Source organism: Grammomys surdaster, unplaced genomic scaffold, assembly GCF_004785775.1.
Source record: "Grammomys surdaster isolate TR1022 unplaced genomic scaffold, NIH_TR_1.0 127, whole genome shotgun sequence".
In the NCBI taxonomy this organism is placed as follows: domain Eukaryota; kingdom Metazoa; phylum Chordata; class Mammalia; order Rodentia; family Muridae; genus Grammomys; species Grammomys surdaster.
Genome location: NW_021604585.1, coordinates 6,552,914 through 6,560,413, shown reverse-complemented (window position 1 = coordinate 6,560,413; position 7,500 = coordinate 6,552,914).

The following is a 7,500-nucleotide window of genomic DNA, read 5'->3' as shown; positions in this document are numbered from 1 at the left end:
GTGTCTCCATCCTTCTGGCCAAAGGGGAGTTCAGTTTCACATGGGAGAGAACAGAATCTTGTATCAATAGCTGCCAAAGGACATTGAATTCTTTATATTTGAAAGTGAGACCAGGGGTGATGGGGAGGGGCATCCCTTGCTCCTAGACAGAACACCCTGGCTATATTTAGCTAGATCTACACCTTCAGCAACAGACTTCTTGCAATACAGAGCCAAGAACAGGGCTGATTTTCTGTGAAATAATGAGTTTCTTTCCAAGGAAAGGGCACAAGGCTACGGCAGAAGTATCTTGGCTACAGAAACTCCTCTTTCTGTCTTTTTTAATTAAAAAAATTGTTAGCACTTATTAATTGCACAGAATAATGTGTTCTGTCATGACAATTTTATATACACCTATCTGATACCCTGGTTGCATCCATCCACTCAGGGTTTTCTCTTGTTCTCCTTTTTTCCACTCCTTTCTTCTCTAATAACCTCTCTGAATACTTTCATGTGTTTGATCTTTTCTTTTTGTATCAGAATCTTATGTAACCCATGTTGACCTTGGATGTGCCATGCTTCCAAGACTGAATCCTGGCTCTTTTTCCTTCTTGTATACTGGGATTATAGATGTGGACCACCAAACCCAACTTAATGTTATGTGTTATCTATTTTTATAATTTGGTGTGTGTGTGTGTGTGTGTGTCATATGTATGGGTGCCCTCGGAGACTAGATGATAAAGACCCTGGAGCATTAGATCCCCTGGAACTCATGTTCCATGTAGTTGTGAGCCATCTAACTTAGGTGCTGAGTACCAAAACCAGGGCCTCTGAAAGGGAAGCAAGTGCTCTCAACTGCTGAGCCATCTCTCTAGCCCTATTTATTTACTTTGAATTCTTTATGGAGTCCATATATAGACAAAAATATGTAATAACTTATCTCTCTAGATATGGTTTATTTTACTTAACATGATTTTCTCCATCTCTATCCATATCCCTCCAAGGACATGATTTAAATATTCTTTATGGTTAAGTGATACTATCTCGTGAATATACATAATGTTTTCTTTATCTGTTCATTTATTGATGGTCAGGAAATGACTTGTCGTGTTTATTTTCCAATATAGTTTCTTTTCTACCATGAATATCACATTCACGCTTCCGTGTGTAGCAAACTTGCTGTTATGCTTTAGCCCTTTCGGTTACTGAGACTGTAGGTTTGTTTTTTTTGGTTTGGTTTGGTTTGGTTTGTTTCATTTTTCAAGACAGAGTTTCTATGTGTAGACCTGGCTCTCCAGGAACTCACTCTGTAGACCAGGCTGGCCTTAAACTCACAGATCCACCCACCTCTGCCTCCTGAGCGTTGGGACTAAAGGCATCACCACCTGGCTGAAACTCCTTTTCTAATACGCTGGCATTAGAGAGGTTGCTAGACCTGTTCTGGAAACCCACCCTTGAGCAAGGGCATCGGCAGTGAGCGAGCCCATATACCCGGTATGGTCTCAAATTGTTTCAACCATAAACTCAGAGATGTTTGATGTTCAACCACTCAAAAGAAGTGCAAAGATTCACAGATATCAGATAACCCATGATTCCTAACAAACTTTCTGACCAGACTTCATTTGTATTCTATTTATCTCGTTTACTTTAAAACATTTTAACATAACCTGGATAAGGTGGCTCACACTGGTAACCTAGCACTTGGGAAAAAAGAAGATAAAATGTTTGAGACCAACCAAGGATATGAACAAATCAAAGAGAAGAAATCCAGCATTGTTAGTAAGCCACTGTGGAGATGAGGCTGTGTTCTACTCTGAGTTACTCCAAACTGCATAAGGCCAGCTTTCTTGGCCCTAGATGACACCATTTGAGTGCCGAGCCAAAGCAGGATTTTTGTGCTGTAGACACCATGATCTGTCCAGCGTGAACCACGAGATACAGACTGACAGATAACATCCCTAAAAGTAAAAATATCACCCCTAAACTTATCAAAGTAGGGTGGGAACACAGGGGCACAACATACATCACAATCAGTGGCTCAGTGATAAAAAAACACTGGCTGCTCTTCCATACCACCCAGGTTTGATTCTCAGCACCCACATGGTGGCTCTCCATGGTAGTAACTCCAGTATCAGGGGATCCGATGCCTTCTTCTGACCTCCACAAGCACCAGGCATGTGTGTAGCACACAGATATACACGCAGGCAAAACACTCAACCACATAAAACAAAAATAAAATAAGATAAAATAAAATTTAGACCTCTTAGGAAAACCAAGCCGAGGACCCTGCTAGACACAAAAGGTGAGAGGTCTGAGAGACGGTTCAGCAGTTAAGAGCCCTGGCAAAGACCAGTTTGGTTTCCAGCACATAAACTAAGCACCCACAATTGCCTATAACGCCAGTTCCAGGGGACCTAAGACCCTCTTTTGACCTCTGCAGACACCCACTTATAATATGGTACACACAATAATATAAATAAATAAATTATTAGTTAATTGGTTAATTAATTAATTAATTAATTAAAAAAACAAACTAGGCTTGTGAGCCAAGCACTTTTACACACCAAACAATCTTGCTCACAAGCCTAGCTGTCTAGGTCAATTCCTAGAACTCACATTAAGTGGGCAGAGAGAACTAACTGCAGAGTTGTTCTCCGGCATGCATGACTTGCACATCCACAGGCATCTACACACATGATGATAATAAATAGAAATTAAACAAACAAACAAAATCAAAAAGAAGAAAATACCATTCAAAAAAAGGTTGTAATACCCTCCCTCATTTGACCCATTAGAAACAAGGACACTTTCTGCTGCAGTGATGCTGTCCCATCAGTCTGTCATCTGACTACATGGTGCGTACATCAAGGGAACAACCCAATAGACAAAGAACTCCCAAGTGTCCCCCAGGGCTTCAGCTCAACACAGTCCCTGTTGTTTGACATGGCCTACTGGAGTTGTTGATTATCCATCCGTCAATCTGTCCATATGTAAGAGCTCATGTCTGTGACCTTATACCACTGACTGAAGTTCAACCCCACAGGTTCTGCTGCTTACCTCTGCAATCCTGCAGCTGCTCTTCAGCTGAGGTGATTAATAGCTAAGCACCTGCAGGGACTGCTTGCCTCTATAGCTGTTCTCTGCCTCTGCTTTCAGGAAGATGTCTCTGAACTCTGTAGCCTTAAAAAATAATAATAAAATAAAATATTCTTTTGTAGATATTCTGTAAAATATATTACACATCTCATGAAGAATAGTTTGAAATCTGAGAGTTATAATTATAATATAATAATTAAGATTGAAATAGAACATACGATTGCCAAATGGCCAGCTACCAAGGGAAATTGGGACAACAATTAGTAAATTGTAGCCAAAGACACCACGCAGTATAAATTTATTGTTACTCAATATTCCACTATGTTATTCTGACATAGTGGAAAGACACAAACATGTCTGTCTGTGTTCCTAACATAGTGTGGTCACAACAATAAACAAATCATATCTACTTTATAGTCTGTTCGTTAATATTAGGGGATCAGAAAAGGCATGTGTTCTTTAGAGATGAACAGAAACTGAAAGACTCTAAACAGAACTCTAGGTGACAAAGATCTATGGTGATGCCACATTCTGAGTGTCCTGGCCCCTGGGTTCTCTCCTGGGGAATCCTACGCAGTTTGAAAGGACAATAATCTGTGAATAATCCTCCTAACTGTGTGCTGCTGGCACCCAGGTTTCCAGAAACCTCTGTGAAATCAGGGCTCTCATCTACAGGGAGCTGTGTAAGAACACAGCCGGCTCAGTGAGTAGCAGCCTGCAGCAAGCCCAATCCTTTCTCAGCAAATCATTTCTTCCACTAAGGAAACAGCAAAGACCTGCATCAGACTCCAGCACAGACACACCCATTCACTCTGCCTTTAAAGCACCTTTGCCTTCCAGCTACTAAATCCTGAAATTCGCATTGTTAAGAAGGCTCAGAACTAAGTAACTGCTACTCTAAAGCTTGCCTCTCAAAAAGCTCACAATTCACCTCTAAACTTTAAAACAACAAACAAACAAACAAACAAACAAAAAATGAGTTATTATTGCTAATAGGGTTTTTGCTGTTGTTGTTGTTCTCTTCAGAAAGATTTCCTCAGGTCAAACCTCAGACCTGGCCCGAGCTTCCTGAGCGCCCTGTCCAAACAGTTTCAGAAGCTGGTGGCCCAGCCCAGTGATGAGCGATAGCACTTAAAAATGAACTTTATTCTAGCAGCGAGTACTTGGCGGCCACTTCACCCCCTTGACTTCAGTGTCCTGGAACTGGTGTTTCACAAATCCCAGAGCAGGCACTGATACTCAAGGGTGGGAGCGGGGAGTCCAAGGGGGCAGGGCTGGCCAAGAACGAGACCTGAGGACAGAAAGAATAGAGTGTCTCACTGCAAGCTTGCTCTTTCTATAAGTGTTTAGGACCTGGAAACCTTAGTCAGAAGTTGAGAAAGGACAGAATAGACCCAGTGCATATACGAACCTTCTCCCCATCAGCTTGTTTCCAGGAAAAGCTGGGGAAGGTAGGAGGTCCGGACAGGCAGACCCAGATGTGTGCCGAGGGGGAGAAATTAGACAGGGCCAGTTTCCTTCCCAGCCCTGGAGATTCCTGAGTACACTCAGTTCACCCGTGTTGGTGGATAGTGGGGCTGATGCCAGGGTTGGAAGCAGAGTGGACCTGCCCTTTCATGGGCCAACACAACAGGATGTGGACTCCTGGGACGACTCAGCCCTGGGGTACTTCTCACTCAGCCCATTCCCACTTGGACTAGTGTGAGATTCATTATCAGGTGGTCCTGTTACCTAAACGCACCAGACAAAGAGGTTTAGGAGCACAACTTTATGCAGAAAAAAATGACCTTCCTCCTAGATCCACAGGCGCCTTCCTCTCCTCAATCTAATTTGATCCCCGCATTCATCACAAGGTCTTGAGTTTTCTAATAAGTAGTAACAGGGCTGTTTTCCCAAGAGCTCATATTTACTGCCTGGTGGAATCATTACGGTGCCAGCTGCCTGACCTGGGTTCTAAGTAGAGAAGCCAAATTTAACCTGTATTCAAACAAAGGACTCCGGCTTTAGAAGCTCATTTGTTTTGCCCTCTGCAGCTGGTCGGGGTTGGAGAAGGCAGTGGGAGCATTCTCTGTATTTTTTTGTTTGTTTGTTTGTCTGGTTGGTTGGTTGGTTGGTTTGTTCTTACACCTTTCCTTTACATCCAGGAAATGATCTGCCCAGTTCTAGTGCACATCCAGAACTCCCCTAGCAGGGCTAACTTCTTCTATTTCTAGCCTTTCATTGCATTAAGATATCCAAAGAGATGTTTTCTGTATGCACGCCCTTGCTATTGGCGGCTATTCAAGACCACAAGTCTCTTTATGTGTGCACTGTAAGCCCTCAGACTCAGCACCCTCCACTGTAGCAGGGCAGTTGGGGAACTCTAAAGAGAGCAGAAATTCTACAGTCACCATCCCCCAGTCCCCCAGTCTCCCCCCCACCCCTTCACCAAACATTCTATCTGCTTTTGTCAACTGAGCCTGTGGACCATTCTGGCTATGGGACCCCAGGTAGGTTAAATCTTTGAGTCTCAAAAAGAGGATCCTAATTATGTAATGATGATGACAACTAACTTGGAAGGTTTGCAGAGATGTGTTAAACTAGATGTGTTTTGTAATAATGCTGAGTAGGGTTTAAAAGTCTATTTAATGGGGAAACAGGAGTGTGGGAAAGAGAACAGTGTGGCTGGAAAGATGGCCCAGGGATGGTCGAGCATCTGCTGCTCTTCTGGGAGCACTTGGAAAGTGAAGTCAGAGGAATCAAAATCCTTGACAATGTAGCACCTCTGAGGCTCATCTGGGACACATGAAATCCTGTCTCAAAACAGAAACAAAAACATTTTTAAACCAGGCAGTGGTGGCCCACACCTTTAATCCCAGCACTTGGGAGGCAGAGGCAGGTGGATTTCTGAGTTCGAGGCCAGCCTGGTCTACAGAGTGAGTTCCAGGACAGCCAGGGCTACGCAGAGAAACCCTGTCTTGAAAAACAAAACAAAACAAAAAAAACAAACAAAAACAAACAACAAAACTTAGCTTAGCTTCTCAAACTGTTAGGCTAGAGAAAAACTTTTCAAAAGTTTCCCTTAGAAACCTAGACTGCAGGCACCTACAATGACCCCCCATAGCTTGTAAAGGAATCCTAATGTGAAAAAAGGTAGTGGTCTGCCCTCCGAGGTGTTAAATACTTCAAAAATATCATCAAACCGGCAAGGAAATTGGTTGCTAGATACACACAATAGGTTGTCAGGAAACGTGTGTCCCTGTGGATGGTTCTGGTTATAAAGCTTTACACAGCTGGGAACAGTTACACCTGCTCCACAGTGGCCTGAGCTGACACCCCCACATCTACTCTGTGGTTGCCCAGGAGATAACAGTGCAGAAAACCACCACTGTTTCAGTCTGAATAAATTCCACGTCTGGCCTCACCCATCTCAGGACCTTCTGTCCTCTTTAGCCAGGGCACTCTGAAGGGATTGACAGGACAGGTCTGTCCACAAAAAGGTTAACCACGGAGCTGTCACCCAGGTGATTGCTTAACCGTAGCCCAGACTCCTATTTACTGGCATGTATTTCTTTGTGTTGACAATCTTGTCCGAGTGTTTTAACGCCTGGCTGGCCCTGTTGGCGTTTATTTGACCATGTTTTGAAAAGTGTCTTAAGTGTTTGTGGTGGTAATTGGCACAGCACCACGGGCTGGTGATGCAGAGGTGTGATGGACTGAGGCAATCTGAGCTTGGCAGCACATTTATTTTGCATGGCCTTTTGCTTCTCTGTTGCTGCAAGCATAAGGAAGACGCAGGGCCCAAGGCCTTGTAGGCTATGTGTGTAAGACAGGTGGAAGCTGAGTTTCTTGGCCAGGGTTTCCTCAAGGGCTCAGTGTCAGCCTGTGACATTCCTCAGGTTCAATATCCACCTGAGAGAAGCCCTGCCAGGAGGGTGGATGTCAACAAAGCCACTCTGATGAGACCCAGAACAAATGAGTTCTACAAAGAGGGTGCTACACCAGTGGAACTCAGCCACCATCACTGTTTTGGTGAAGACCCAAGGGACAGGGAAGTGGAGAGCTTCATGGTGCTTTTGAAAAAGGAAGTGCTTCTGTCATTCTCTGGCTGGACCATGGCTACACAAGGAGGCTGGAGGCAAGCTGGTCAGAGCAGAGTATCTGGGGACAGGATTGGTGTGGAGCATGTATTTGGGTCTCTCTTCTTGGTTCCGGGGAAGCTGGCAATTATTGACCAAATGCTAATGTTTTGGCTGCGTGCTGGCCAAGGATGTGGTCCCTGTTCTGTGTTCTATATAGTTGGTCTCCTGGGAGACTATCTAATAGTCTCCTGGGAGATTAACAATGCTAATCTTGCTCAACCTGACTTCATCTTGAGGTGGATGACTACCAGTAAATGTGTGTGTGTGTGTGTGTGTGTGTGTGTGTGTGTGTGTGTGTGTGTGT